Genomic DNA, 15,732 nt, shown 5'->3' on the forward strand with positions numbered 1-15,732 from the left:
GCAATAAACTGGCAGCGGAAAGTGACCCCCCAATTGACCACCGATATGTTGCACATTTTTTACCACTAAACACGTGATCTTATAGTTTTACGTCTATATTTTAAAGAAGTACCGAGCACAAATAATTGCATTTTGATCTTTAATGCCAGTACCGTCGGGAAAAGTTATGTTCCGTTTGTTTTAAGCATCCAAAATGTGATTTTACGACGAAAACTCTGGCAGCGTCGCAATGCCTCCACTAGATGCCATCAGCTGCCGTGCCGTATTTTGGGTTTTTATCGAAGCTAGAAACTAATCTCTGGGGCTAACACTACTGAAAATAAACTTCATCATGTTTTTTTACAGCGATTGCCATACAAATCTCGGCTCAGTTTTGCGTAAAAGTCTCACGATTTTGTACGGTCACGTTTCTAGTCGTCGAAATTGTACAACATAGCGGGAGACAAAGGGGGGGGGGGGGGGGGGGGTTACTTTTGCTTGGCGAACGGGATACCAACTAATCGCTCTAAGCCTTTCCACCTCGTTGCTGTACAGACAACGCTAATGACTCAGCACTACTGGACGCATAGTTCAAGGGTTCGATGTGGATAAACCTTCCCGGGGTGGCAAGTTAAAACACACACTCGACTGAACTGCCTCACGCCGTGCGGGATATATTACTTTGCTTGCAAATCAAACCAGTCGGTTGTTTTCCAGAAGAGCCAAGCTAATACAAGCGAACGCCAGCTGGGAACGCGAAACGCCTCGCGATTTAAACGAGTGTCTTTTAACTCACCCACCCTTGTGTAATACCCGGAGACGGGTCCTCAAGGTAAATAAATGAAATGAAATGAAATTTACTGTCGTACGCAGTTCAAGATGGACGGACGCCATCGCAGTTTTTTATGCCCACCTCCACGTTCGGTTGGTACTCTACACTTTATAGGCGACTTTCTGCGCAATATACGTGCCGTGAAACCACAGCAAGAGAAGACTCAAGTCTTAGAACACGAGGGAAGTGGCGGAAACCGAAAAACAAAAGTGAGCAAATTTTGTCTCGAGTCGGCTGATTTTCGTTAGAGACGATACGCAGTGTGGATGCGTTTCATCTTCCACGTGCAAAAGTCGCGGCATAGGAACATTTATTTTCTTAAAAAAAGGAATATAGCTAAGCAAACTTTGAGATATATGTGTAAACCGGCTAGGGAGATTAGGACAAAGTGACCGAAGAAGTACAGAAAAAAAAATCCTTTAACGACACTTTAAAATCGCGCTTACACCACTAAAACATTGTACAAAACACAGTCTGCAGACAGTACGGAGTTTTAGGGAACCATTTTTGCATATCCGATAAGGTACAATGCGCCCTCCGGTACGAACTGCGCATGCGCTATACCACAGAAGATTCGCATGTGTGCAGTACGTACCGGAGGGGGCGCATCGTACCGTATCGGATGTGCAAATACGTTTCACTAAAACTCCCTAATCTCTGAAGCGCGTTTCTTTCATGCATGCAGACGGTCCCGTCAAATTAATCATTAAAAAAAAAACTGACTCCAGAGGTTTACAAAGCATGCCTAGGTATAAATTGAACATGCTTTGAACATGCGTGAGGCGCTTCCGCAGACTATTCTTTCATCGTGTCTGCAACGACCACGGTGCCTTTTGTACGATGTAGGAAGCAGCTTGACTGCGGCCTTACAGTGGTGTGTAGTGCAACTGTTGTGTTCGAAATCATTAAAAAAATATACATATAAAAAATGGTAAGGCAATGGTGTTGCGTACGTTAAGCGTTCTAGCATCACGAGCGTTTAGCGATACTCCAGAGTTTCGCGTATGCAGGGCCGATAAACCTGGCAATCTTCCGGAGCCTCCCGTATTCTGGAGCACCACTCCTTCGGTGCGCACAGGTAGTCAAGCTCCTCCTCGCCTACCTCGCTCCTCTTTGCCTACACCTCTGGTCACGTGACCACCCCCGTTAACCAATCAGCAACGAGCTTTGCGGCCACGCTAGTCAGGTTTTCCTTATCAGGATTTGAATGCTGAGGACTTGACTAAAGAACGTTTCACGTTACACAAACCTCATCTTGTAGTTTGATGCAACGCAAGCCTTGCAGTAGAAGCTCCTTCGCAAGCGCCAGCTTTCAACCTTCGATAACACTTCGGCGCACGCACAATCAAGGCATGACGTAAATCAACCAGCGCGTGCTGGAAGTGGAGCTTCCCCCGCGAAACTTATGTAGCAAGAAACTGCGGTGGCGTTCGTGCGGAGAAACAATACTGCGACTAATAGAGAAGGTATACGCCTCGCAAGTGGGCTCATTTTCGTCTTCTGCGCATGAGAAAGAAATTAGCGGTGACGTCAGAACGCCGAACCCTGATTGGCTGATCGCGACCCCCTATCTGAGCGTCGTCTGCTCCTTTGCAACGTCGTCTGCTCGCAACGTCGTCTGCGTCTGTCTTACCTTTCCTGCGACTTTCGGAAGTCGAGCGAGCTCGACTTTGCCTTTTAGAGGGGGCAGACGAAATAACTCGAGCGGTACGTTGTTTTTGTCTAACAACTAGCAGACGCGCATCAAGTAGGGAAGTCAAAGGACTCACTGGCGAGGTGTCCCGAGGCGCCGGGGTTAGTTTGCTAAGAACGGAGAGTGAGCGTCCACAAGTTCCCTCCCAAGTACTTTTTCCCTTCTTTCGTGTGCGGCGAGACTCCTCACTCTTTAACGGCTTTGGCAGGTTGGCGCAGGTAACGTCGTCTACTTTACGTCTGCTAGTCAAAGCGGTGGCTGCTTTACCTTTCCTGCGTCTGTCGGAGATTCACCCCTTTTTTACCGGCGAGGGTCACCGTTGCCTCGGAAAACAAGGAGATGACAGGAGGAAGAGAGTTACCTCTTAATCTAAAATTGAGGTCAGCGATTAAAGTATAAGACGGGAAGGGCTGACAAGGGTCGCGCGGGCATATTCCATTCAGCACGCTAGCCGGTCGTGGGCAGACGGTCGCCGAGTCGGAGTGCCTGCTAGGCCTATCTGCCGTGCTCGCTTGGTCATTGTCGGTGGAATCGTGGCCGTTGGAGCTTTTCCCGGGTGTTTGTGGATCCAGCTTTCTTGTTCGTCGTGGTCTGTTTCAAGTACTTTTTACTTTTTTCTTGCTGCTTGAAGTCGGAACGCGTGAGAAGCGCACGTAGAAAAATAAACGTCCGTTGGTCGTCGCGACCGCTACGCTGTTGGCCATGCTGATTTGATCGTAAGAAGAGCGTAAGACAGCTTCGGAGCTGTCGTAGGATTTCGTCGTAACCTGTGAAATTTTTGTAACTTACGAAAATGTCGTTTCGTGTATACGAATTTGTTCTCAAGTTTTGTCTTACGCATATTTTTGACGTAAGACCGTTTTGTGAACCAGGCATCTGGCCTCTGCACTTTCGAAAGTCGCAGGAAAGGTAAGACAGACGCAGACGAAGTTGCGAGCAGACGACGTTGCAAAGGAGCAGACGACGCTCAGATAGGGGGTCCCGATCAGCCAATCAGGGCTTGGCGTTCTGTCGTCACCGCTACCCCCTGCGCAAGAAGCAGACGAACTTGCCCTCCGCATAGTTGCTCCATCGTAGGCTACGATGGCGCTCCGCCATTTCTATAATAACGTATAGTAGGGCGTAGCTAACGCCGATTATGGTCCAACATTGCTCCGGAATACAGCCCATGATGCCCGATCAAAAACAAATCATGAACCGATAAACACCGTTACAGTTAGTCATGCAGCATTGTTCTGAAGGACTTTGTATTAATGGAGTGACGAACAATAAACGCTTCTCGCGTAAATACCGCACACAGATATATCTCCTGTTTACGCTTAAACGTTTAGGACTGGCCACGATGGTGCACGGATACTTTTTCGAGTCGCAAGAAAACAAATTTTGTGTTGTTAGACAAAAAAAAAAATTGTGTGCGTCACTTTGGAAAGGTTAAGTTAGTATCGTTTTGACCAAGTATCTTATGTTGTGTTTCAAGCCATCAATTTATGGCGCGTTCTAGAAAAAGAAGAAAAAACAACGACATGGTTAATTTAAATTTGTGTCTTCATTCGAGCGAATTAAAACCACTGAGAATACGCGGCGCCCCTCAAACGTTTTGAAATTTACGTTATACATTTTTTAGTAGTGTACTGTCACTCGTCTGCTCTCGTCTTGTTCTGAATTTTCGGTGGCGTGTAACGTGTTACGTCACGCAAAAAAAAAAAAGAATAAAGTGTCGAAGCGACGTTGACTTACGCCGAACGCTGGCGATGCTCAGTCGTGAGGTGCTGTCGCCACTCTTCTAGTTTTTTTAAGAAGTCCTTTCTGCCGATTGTTGCGTCGTGCCTCGTTTCTCCCAGCTCCTTGAAGATCTCTTCACTAACATTCAGAAAGTCTGCAGATATTTATGAACAGAAAGAAACCCGTCATGGCTCGGTTCACGTATGCACCAATGAGCGGCTCTGAAGTCATGCGCCTGCGGTGGTACTGCTGTCATTACGGCGCTTGCGAGCCCGCTCCGTGTTGGTCTATTCAAACACTGACGCTCTAATTGGTGGTTAGTTAAGTTATATGGTCATTGTTTCGAATTAGTTATAAACGAAATTATGACCGCTCACTTCCTACTTTCTAACGCACTTGGTATGATTATATCATTCAGTGAACGACCATATCCATACCACACTGTTATAACAATATTGTTACTCTCTACGTGCCTATAACCTGCTTTGAGCTGTTAAAAATAAGGTTAAGCGCTTATCGGGTCATTATTTGAACGTAAGAAGCGACTGCCAATTGGGAAAAGAGATTACTCCAGTGCTGCTACTGTAAAACAAGTGACGGCTTCAAGCTGACCTAGATTGTTCGTTGTTTGTTTAAGGTTCCAGCTGAACACGAAGGAAGAAAGCATAAAGAGAGACACAGAAAAAACCTTTGCTGCGTGTCTCGCTACGTGTTTTTCCTTAATGTTCAGCTGCCGCCATAAACAATCCTGTAAAACGATTCATGTAGTAGTAAAGGTGTATTCACTCGGTAGCGTCTGATCGACTGCTATACGTGACTGCAAATTATCGAGATATTCGTGTTTCGTACGAAGCGCGGTAATAAATTTTAGGAGTAGCCTAGCACGCGGCACACAAATATTGAGGTAGTTAATTGGCAGTCGTATCTCACGGTACCAAAATCAGATGACATAAAGAAGTGGTACTCCGAAAAAAAAAATTAAAACGATCATCATTGGTCTTTTTCTTTTTTAGTTTATCGTTGAATACATTTTTGGTGACCGCGGTTTCTTAAGAACCAGAGAGTTTCTTAGCTATGTAGGTTTCTTGATTAGACACAACCGCTTGGGCAACAGAGCTCACAGACAAAGGCTTATGGGGCGCTGCCTTTCATTCGAAGACTGCTTTTTTGGCTGAACGTTTATTAGTAAGAGCGAACAACGAACTCGTTGGTGCTGCGGGGTACCGACAGGTTTGGATTTAAAGTCCGGTGCACAACCACCAAAGACAACATCTTTTGACGTTTATAAAAGGGACATTTCGGCACCCGCAGTCTACGGTGTTGGTATACCCGGTAGACTGCGGCGTATACCAAGCCAGAAGGCCGTTCACGCAGTGCCCTTTGCTCAAGTTGCGTTATGTTTCGCCACTGTCACCGGAGCATCCGTGCTTCACGTAAAACGTGTCAACCAATTCAAAGGCTATCTTTGCACGTGGCATACGAAGTATGGATGTCCTGGTGAATCGCAATCACACCGTTACCCAACGTAAATAAAAAAAAAAAACGAATAAAAAACATAGTTGAACGGTGCTGTGTGAATGAACGTTGCTTACATTTCCTTACGTTCGGTTATGATATATCTACAAGTCACCGGTTCATCCGTACTTCGTATTTCACACGCCAAGCTATGCAAAGCAAACGCTTGTGTTACGGCTTGAATCGATTGCCACGCTTCGTACGTAGTACAAATGTTCCGCTGGGATATTGGGAAAAAAAGCTTGCGGAGTAAACAGGGCAGTTTGTACACCCTGATTGGCGCGTTTTCACACACATCACTTCGCCTGGTTTACCGGGGGAGACGTGGAGAGAAGGGTGGGGGGGGGGGGGGAGAGAGAAGAGGGTTGCGAGGCTTAAGTAAACATGCCTCAGCGATTTTCTGTAGCCGCCTCTCAGATTTCCTTACGCGCATCAGGTAGCTAGGCCAATTTTTGAGCAAGCTAAAGGCTAGCACGTGATTCACTGAGGCGTGTTTACCTAAGTTAACCCCCCCCCCTTCCCCTCCTCTTTCTGCCCCTGCAAGCCAAACGATTAGAGGTTCATCAGAACGCGCCAATCACAGCGCCTAATCTTCAATGTCGGCTCACTCCACAATCTTTTCTGGATACGGTTCCCGGTGACTCTTGGTCGTAGGCAGGCGTAATTTCTCCTAACATAATACAAAGTAAGCAAACGGTGCCGTGTTAACGCGCCTGACCTGCTTGTTTTCACAAGAGCGTTAGTATAGACTTGGTTTTGGTTCGATATTAGTACTAAGAGAAAATACAGTTCACCCCTCCCCCCTCCCCTCCTCCCTTCCCTTTCCCCATCTCCATTTTGAGAAAAATACAGATCATAAAAATGTTAAACTCTTATCGAAGCCTCCAAAACTGGAATGTGACACCAATTTTGTTTAAATCTAAAACATTTCAAGCTTTCGGACCGTTGGAAATCGGCATCTTGAACATCACCTTCATACACAAGTTGAACCCCGAAAGCACGCAAAAAGCTGCGCGCCTCCAGCTTTGAATGGGACGTTTTTTCCCTTGCCATGGCAAGACTGAAATAGAGATAACAATGTGAAGCAACATTAGAAACGACAAATCTACGGAAAATTTATTATATTTTGGGAAACACATTGCAAACAAATTATCTCTTTAAATGTTGATGATAATGACAATTACCCGATACTGGTAAAAAATGACAAACTTCTTAGAAGAAAAAGTACGCTGGAAAAGGACCTCTTTCCTGCGCCCTTTTTCGCTGTCCTTTTTTCTTCTATTTACCACAGTTTCAGGTAATTTTTCACATGATCAACATCCACCAGCTCGCGTGCACACAAACTGTATTTGTGCAATACTTGCATGCCATGGAGCATACTGCTCGCGCTAATTTATATAGTGTATATAAAACTTTACGTTTTTATAGAGCGAGTTTTTCTGATACTGAAAATTGTTTTCCGCATAAAATTAAAGTTAAATGTCTCTTTCCAATTTCCGTGATGATGTAAATGTCATAATGTATGTAATTTTGGCTGATCATTTTCTGCATCCTTATAAAAAAAATCTAGGAATAGAAAATTTCCAAAACGTTTAAAGGCCTAAATAAAAAAAAGTACGGAAAAAACAAGTTTCCTTTTGGAAGTGCTGGAAATATTAAACATATTGTCGGAGCAGAAATTATTGCAGGGCACAGCGCCCTGCAATAATGCCTTCGGGCGCTGCGGGGTAACCCGAAATAAATAGTATGCTACTTAATTTCGACACAACAACGAATAAAAATCTACATTTAGCAGCAATTCAAAAAAGGGCGACAGAGGTCGGTAACTGCCGCAGTGTTTTGCGAAATCCAGTGGTGTTATCATATTATAATCATTATTTTAGCGTTAATGCGAACTTCTGTCAATTTAGCGGATTCTTCGTTACTCATCTGGCAACTGTTAGCGGAAGAAACCCGATCCAAAATGTAAATAATGATAAATCCAAAAGAATTCAATCCAATGGCCCGCTAGATTGCATTAGCTTTGCTAAACCTCATGCGCAACGCGCTAACTTCTCGGAACGTGGGAGCGGCGTTTGCTTGGATTTGTTAGAACTTTCCGCTGCCATGGTGAGACCGCGTTCAGATACATGGATGAACTTCATGTGATCAACAATGGTAAGGACCAGCAGTATGTACATCTTGTTGTGCCAAATACAAATTTCCAAACGCAATCCGTTTCAGGCTTCACATCGCATGATGCTCAAAGTGACCTCTGGACATTCGACCTGCTTCAGTTTCAGTCAAATTGGCAAGATCGGAGTCTGGAACTATGTATCGCTCAAGAAGAGCCTCCATGGAAGTTGTGCGGCCAGAACATCCACCGCGGAAAAAAAAAACGCAAACTTTTGAAGAGAAACTGAGAGCTCTATCAACCAACATTTTTGATGGAACCATTTGTCGTCAAAATGACACCGAATTGCCAAAGGAATCTGGGTGGGGAACTCGCGCGAGCGATATACAGCGTCTGTTCGAAAAGTGTCGTCCGTTCGCGCCTCCGGTTTTTCTCTCGATACAACTAAAGTAATGTTCACCAACTTACGCATTTTATCATCAACGCTGGCGCCACATTCTTAATACTCTTCAGCTTTCTGTGGCGTGTAGTTCATTATTGCGAGCCGGAAAACTGGGTTTTATTTTCTTTTACGAACCAGGCATTTAGTAGACTGCGATTATTATTCCTCCACCTGCTTTCTCAATGAAACATGATAAAAAGGTGCATGTCATGGGTATTTTTAGTTTCGGCACAGTCGTTGCTTGTCATTTCGATGTTCGCTGCAAATATTAGTTTAAAGGTATTTTAATACTTGATTAAACTGAATTTCGTTTTTTTTATGTCCCCCCCCCCAAAAAAAAACGGAAAAAGTTTTTTGTTCTCGAAACTTTTTGGGCTTTTTCTAAGCCCTCGCATCCCTAAAATATCAGAAAACAAATAAAAGAGATAACAAAAAATTACTAACTTGGTGACTATCACATTTAGGAATGTAATTGCTGAATCAAAGCATAAAAAAAACACTTCGTTTTGCCACTTTTAGGATATGAAATACTTGGCAAACAACCTATGCAGAAGGAAGTCTAAATTTTAACATTTTTTTATGTAGTAATTTTTCGAACCTTGTTCCAAAGGTCAAAAAACAATTTTTATTTTATTTTTTATCCTCACCTTTATAGAATATAAAACGGGACGCGATGGTGCCATTTATATTTTTTCGAAATTTTTGCATGTCATTTCCGTTCATCTTATAAGTTAAATTACACACTCAAAATGTGTTTCCTATTGCGTGTAAATGTATAAACAATCAAGCAGCACGCCAGAGAAATGTTTAATTTGCCAAAGTTTGACAATACTAGTGGCCTTGGGCCCAATAAAAATTTGCTCCGAAGCGTTATTGTCAAAGCATCGTTCTTTGGAATTTCTATGCCTCTTCTTTGCTTCCACTCATAATCGGCGAAGTGCCAGAAATAAGCTTAAGAATCCACTGATCATACAAAACAAAAAAAAATGGGGTGTTTGTGTGTTTATACAGTCTAGAACTTACTCTACCTCAACGTGCGACTTGTCTCCCAGCTGTACATGAACAATATAGCCAGTGCAGTACAACCGCTGGCCTGGGGTCTTTAACGCGCATCACGCAGTAGTGATACACGACCGCACACCGTACAATGCTCATCTAGATCGAAACGGGCAGGGGTGGGGATTGACACTCCTCAAACGAACAACCATCAGTGAAGCTCAACTCTGGTACTGCTTTGGCAACTTTGGGTCAAAACACCCAGACTCTTACCAATAAGTAAAAAATTAGGTCATACCTTCTTTTTTTTTTTTAAAGCATAAATTGCCAAAAAAAAAGAACAAAAACATTTTTTACTTAAGCAAATCGCGCTAGTCTGGGACTCTTCTATATTCAAGAAAAATCTGCACTGGTCGCTAAACACTGTACATTGTTTTGCCGCCGCTGCAAAATAGAGAGGAGGAACAAACACAAACCAAAGCCTCTGATATAAGCACCAGGACACGACGGCGGTTATTCGGTGCAAGCGATTATTTAATTGCAAAATAAGCTTTAAATGTGATTTTGAAAGCTGCTGTTACAGCCGCAGGTCGTTTATAATAAAACTTTTCGTCTGAATCTGTTTTCTTTTTTTTAGGTACCTTTTTTTTTTGTAAGCGCTTTTCAGTATAGAAGGGTGTATGGAATGGGGGAATAGGTAAGTTTACCATTACTTTAAAATTAACTTATTAAACAAAATACAAGGACGTCAACCTCCATTGATTTGCACGAATTTTCTACTTTCTCAAAGAAACGGGAAAATGCCTCCCCCCCCCCCCCCCGGCCCCCACACACACACACCAAAAAAAAATAGTTTCATAAGTAGAAGGAATATGTTGCGTTTCATATCTCCATTTTATTTTAAACATTGAGCGTTCACCCTACACCTTCTAAAGAAAATTAGCCTGGCAGTTTTTCAGTCACGCTAAAGAGAAAGAAACTGGGGGCGAGGAAGATAGAGTATGAGAGGGCGCGAGGGCGCCATAGCGTCGAGCTCTAATAGGAAGGACTAGTGGGTAGGTGCAAACGCTAGCTGCATTCGTCCCCACCCATTGTTCTAACCGTTCGAACATTGAATGCCCGCGTCCAGCGTCTTAACGTGAGACACAGTACCAGAAGCAAACGGCGCTCTTGATAGCTCTGATTGGAGGAAGACATACGGGTAGAGGCAAGGGCAGTTAGACTTTGGCGTCTATACCAGTAACCTTCCAATCAGAGCGTGGTGTTCTGACGTTCCCGCGTGTTTTTACATCCTCCTCTCCCTCAGCTTCTCTCCGTCTAAGGAAGTAATTGCCGAAAAATAGCTTTTAGACAATCGACGGATTTGGCGACTTTGGCGTAATCTAGGAGAATAAACACTTTTAAGAAATTATCTTGATTAATTTTTTTTGCTCGAAACTTTCTTAATACCAGACCAAAGGCGTGAACGTAAAGTAACAAACCTTGTTGCTTTGAGGATGAGGCCTTCCGGAATATCAGGCCATAGGAGTTGAAGAAGAGCGTGCCAGTCGCTTACGCTCAGCGGCTCTGTAGAATGAAAGGACACAATTGCTAAAGATTGTATTTGCGATGCTTGCAGAGCCTGACCACGCGATACAAATGTGACGACGTTAGAACGTTTTTCTTCTAAAAATCTTTTTTCATCTATATGTTTGTGTTAAAAACCTAGGGTATCTGACACAAGGTTTGGATCAATCATTCGCTTTTCTTGTCGTTCGACGCCCACGAATGTATTCGCTGTAACTGCTCGCTGTACGAAATCATCGATCGATCGGGCATCGCTTCAACGAATACCGAAGAAGATATATACATATCATAAACAAGCTCTCTCAAAAAAAAAAAAAAAAAAGACAAGAAAAAAAGACGAAAGGCGCGTCAATAAAAACGTAAGATATAAACAGGGCCAAACATTGCACACATAATCCGAGTTTGTAGGAGACATAACCGCGCTTTGAGATGGTAATGGGAATATTGACGCTTTAAATCGACTAGTTCTCTTATCGGCCCTGCGAAAAAACAAAAACAAAAAAAACACTAAAATCTTTCATATTCTTTTTTTTTTAATATAATTTTTAAACTTGCGGTTCTCTAAAAACGTGGGGTTTCTGGTCATGCGATAAAGAGGCCCTGTTTGCGAGCCTATTATTAAATTATTATATCGCGACTTGAACCGCATAGCCATTTCTTAGAAAAGCTAAACCTATCCTCCCCATTTTCGTTTTTTTTTTTATTTTTTAAGAGATTTTGGTATCGAATGTTACCGCCGAGTTGTGGCTACTGTTTTTTTTTCTTTTTTAGGGGGTATGTTTCGCAACATTTGTTTTTAAGCGAAGGTTTTATCGGCTTTATAAAAGTGTGGCATGAAGCGTCTCAGGGGCTATAAGCTTTCGGCGATGAGGAAAGCAGCTCTCCTATCTTAAAACACATTTCGCGACGCGCCTTTTTCTTGCATCTTTTGGAGATTACATCCATTCGAAAAATATTTAGTGGCCTTGGTTTTATGTTCAACGCTTGTTTCTCGTCCTTTCCGTTGTTTTGAGTAGGGTGCTTTTCTATTTGTTTTATTACCATGATGTGTTTTTGTGTTTTTTTTTTTTTGTTCACGAAGAATCAAAGCTTCTTTTGCAACAAGGCTGATATATGGCCCTTCGGCAACATTAAGATTTTTGATTTACAATTATGTTTTCAATTAAAACAAATACCTTTAGGGGAGTTTTTTTTTCTTTGAGCACAGAGTTGTTTGATTTAGCATTACAACTTTTAGGAAATAAAAACAAAGCAAAAAGAAACAAGCAAACAAATACACGCGCTGTGGGATTTTAAATAATATTACAAAATGGCGAATGTTACTTTCATATCTTCGTCTTCTCGACGTCACTATTTTTGTGATCTATATATATGTAAACCTTGGTGCTTCCCTCGATTACAATCCCATACACGCTGTTCTACTTCTCTTTCGCACCAAAGTACGCGTTCAGCTTTCTTTCATTGGGCGACTCTCGCTCCAATATTCAATTGTCCACATGCCTCACCATAAAAAAAAAAATATTTTTTTACCGTTGCTGGCAGCTTAAAAAGCGCAGGGCATCTAATTATCGTTCCGTGGCATCTAATTATTGATTCGCAGTCAATCAGAGTTCTGTATTAACCGATATAAAGGCCGAAGAGCCAATCAGGAGAGCAAATATTGCATAGGCCACGCCTCGCATTTAGGCACCTATTAACCTTAAAGAAACGTTGCACATATCGAATGTACGTCCCATTTTGGAATATGCATGTGCCGCATGGGGGGGGGGGGGGGGGGGGCGGGGATTTGAATACCCGTCACACCACTGAACAACTCGAACGTATTCAGAAACGGGCAGCTCGGTTCGTCTCCGGCAGTTACGATTTCTCTGAAAGATCATCTGAAATTCGCCACAACCTGGGATGGCCTCTGTTGGAAGACAGAAAAAGGTACCTTAGGTTCACTTTATTTTTCAACATACTAAACGGTACAGCCGGCATCGAGGAAGAACGTTTAAAGAACCCAGTTATGTGTCACCGCGTACAGATCATTACTTAAAAGTACATGAATACAGATGCATAATTAAGGTAAGCACTCTTTTTTTCCACGAACAATACACGAATGGAACAATTTACCAACTGATGTCATCTCTGTGGCATCTTCCAACTTTCCTATTGCTCTAAAAAACTTACTGTTGGAATAATGTTTCACTTTGCTCTTCCAATAGTGCCAGTCACTATACTTTGTTCTCATACATTGTTCAAAGTGTCGTATTTTTCTCCTAAAATGTGATATCCACTATTTTTTCATGACAATAGTTATTTTGTACCTCTATATTTATCGTTTGCTATTGTTTTGTATTGCCTTACCCCCTTACAATAATACCCAGAACTGGGCGATATAGGAATTCGAATAAATAAATAAAATAAATATAAAGACTTCCGTGACTACTGCTGTTTTTTTATTCTTGTTCATTTATTCCACTTAAAATTCTCTTACCGTTTTTATTGTTTCTACTGTGATCATATTTTATTTTCCTACTTTATTTTTCTCTCCCTCCTATTCTATTTCTTTTACGTGTGTCTTACAAAGTCAATTTCTTTGTTCTCTTTAACAAGCTTTGGTTCTAAAGTTCTTTTTCCTCTCCCTTTTTCGTTTTTACTTTTATTTTTGCAATTTAGTTTTTAAGTGTTTGGATCTTTTTTAACAGCGGTCTGAAATATTCTTTTTTTTTAATTTAGAAGTAGTCGACGCGAGCTTCAGCATTCATATAAAAGCGCGAAGTAACGCGTGCTTTTTCTTTTTTTGCTTGCGCCTCTATTTTCTTGGTTTGCTTAAAATAATGTGGGTAGGGCTTTATTGTGGGACATTCTGAACACATGTTGCCGAATTGGTTTTCAAGGTGTTAAATCGGACGAACTGACACTCAACGCCACTGGTCAACTCCGCAGCCTGTTTTGAGACTTTCACGCATGTGCAAAAAAAGATCAATCCCAAGTCTGATCCGCTGTTCCTGTTTTACCCAAAGAAAGATACATAAAGAAACATTTGAGTTATTAGACATTTTCTACGCCTCAACATTTTTTTCATCTCTCACCACAGATGATGCCTGCTTGAAGTAATTACTTCCTATTCGAAAAGGCAATTGTTGAAACGCGTACCGCATCTTTCGGACTTTCTAGTTCGAACTTGGTGTGTAGTCCGCAAACACACATTTCAGTTTAAAAAAAATTCTCAGATAATTAGCAATTTATTTATTTATTAATTTATTTCTTGAAAGTACCCACAGGGCCCGAAGGCATCGCAGAGGGGGAGAGCATATGCATGAACCAATGATAGGAAAATAGTTACAAGTCAACAATATTAAATATACAACAAACAAAGAAAAACAACAGGTCATGGGTCAGTGCTCAAAATAGTTAGTGATAGAATTTCTAAACAGGTTAGTATCTGTTATAGTAGCAATCAACCTCGGGAGCTGGTTCCATACCTCGGCTGTGCGTGGTAAAAAAGATTGAAATGTTGTGAGAAATGAACTTGGAACCCCAACTTTGTGCCGATGGTCAACACGGGATTAAATGTAAAAGGGGCGAGTAATCATCTGATTGCGTAGGAGAAGATTATGAAAATACATTTCATGAAATAGTCATTGGCGTAAAATTTTACGTCGTAAAGAGAGAAGTGGTAAACATAAACTATTTTTCATCGATGTGACACTAGCAGTACGATGGTAGTTGGAAAGCATGAAACGAGCTGACCTAATCTGAATGGATTCTAATGCAGTGATTAGAGTATTGTGACCGGGATCCCAGATGGAAGCTGCATTTTCTAATTCAGGCCTGATTAATGTTTTGTAGAGAAACAATTTTAGTGAAAGAGGTGCCATTGAAAAGTTGCGTTTTAAGTAGCCTAACATGCAGCTAGCACGGATAGTAACATACCGAATGTGGGGTTTCCATGAAAGGTTATTCGTTAAGTGAACACCAAGTTACTTGTACGGTGCCACTTGCTCCAGAAGGTTGACATCAAGGTGGTAACAGGTACTGTTGTTCTCACTCATTAAAAGATTCCCTACACAGAACACCTTGGCAAATGTACGCTTCATTAACTCGCAAAGAAGCTTGTATGATAAAAAAATCATCGTTATCATACTCTGCCATTCACAAAATCGGCGTCTCGTCATAATAAACGTTCTAGAAGAAAATAAAAAAATCCACCTATAAGCCACCACCATAGACAATTCACGCCACGTAAAATGTAAACTTTAAAACATATATTCATTCCGCGGACTACAGTCCGGATAATAGGGTAACGTCATCTTTTAATGGAACTGGAACTCTGTGTTTCCTTAGACGCTTAGAGGCATTGTAGCAACACTGGACGTTGACGTAGTGTCAACCCCGACCAAAATATTTTGGCAGAAATTGCATTTATTATATAAACTTCTAGTCTCAGATCTTATTTCATCAAACGGATAAGAATAAGCGCTCTCTTACAAAGAATTAAAAAAAATAATAACGACACTTCGGATGAATAGGAACGGGCAATCTATGATTGTCGTTTCCAAGTTTATAAAAAGGACAAAAAGAAAACACAAAGGTGAACAGATTTTTGCGCGAGAAGAAGAATAATTTCAGTTTCGTGTAATTTCACATGCACGTAACCGAATTGTTTGTTTACACAGATGTTCGCCTACCTTCATCCGCGGTCCCACTGCCAATACGTCATACAAAAGACACTCTGTATGAGGTTTTTTTTTGTTTTTTGCTCGTATGAAGGTCTTGTCATTTTGATAATAAAAATAAGTTGTTTTCATAAACTTTTGAAGCATGCATATGTATGAAACAAGCGTGCTTCAAGGATGCTTGAGCCGTGTCCGCAGGTAATGTTGTGA

The sequence above is a fragment of the Ixodes scapularis genome, unplaced genomic scaffold, assembly GCF_016920785.2.
Source record: "Ixodes scapularis isolate PalLabHiFi unplaced genomic scaffold, ASM1692078v2 PGA_scaffold7__128_contigs__length_106722199, whole genome shotgun sequence".
Classification (NCBI taxonomy): Eukaryota; Metazoa; Arthropoda; class Arachnida; order Ixodida; family Ixodidae; genus Ixodes; species Ixodes scapularis.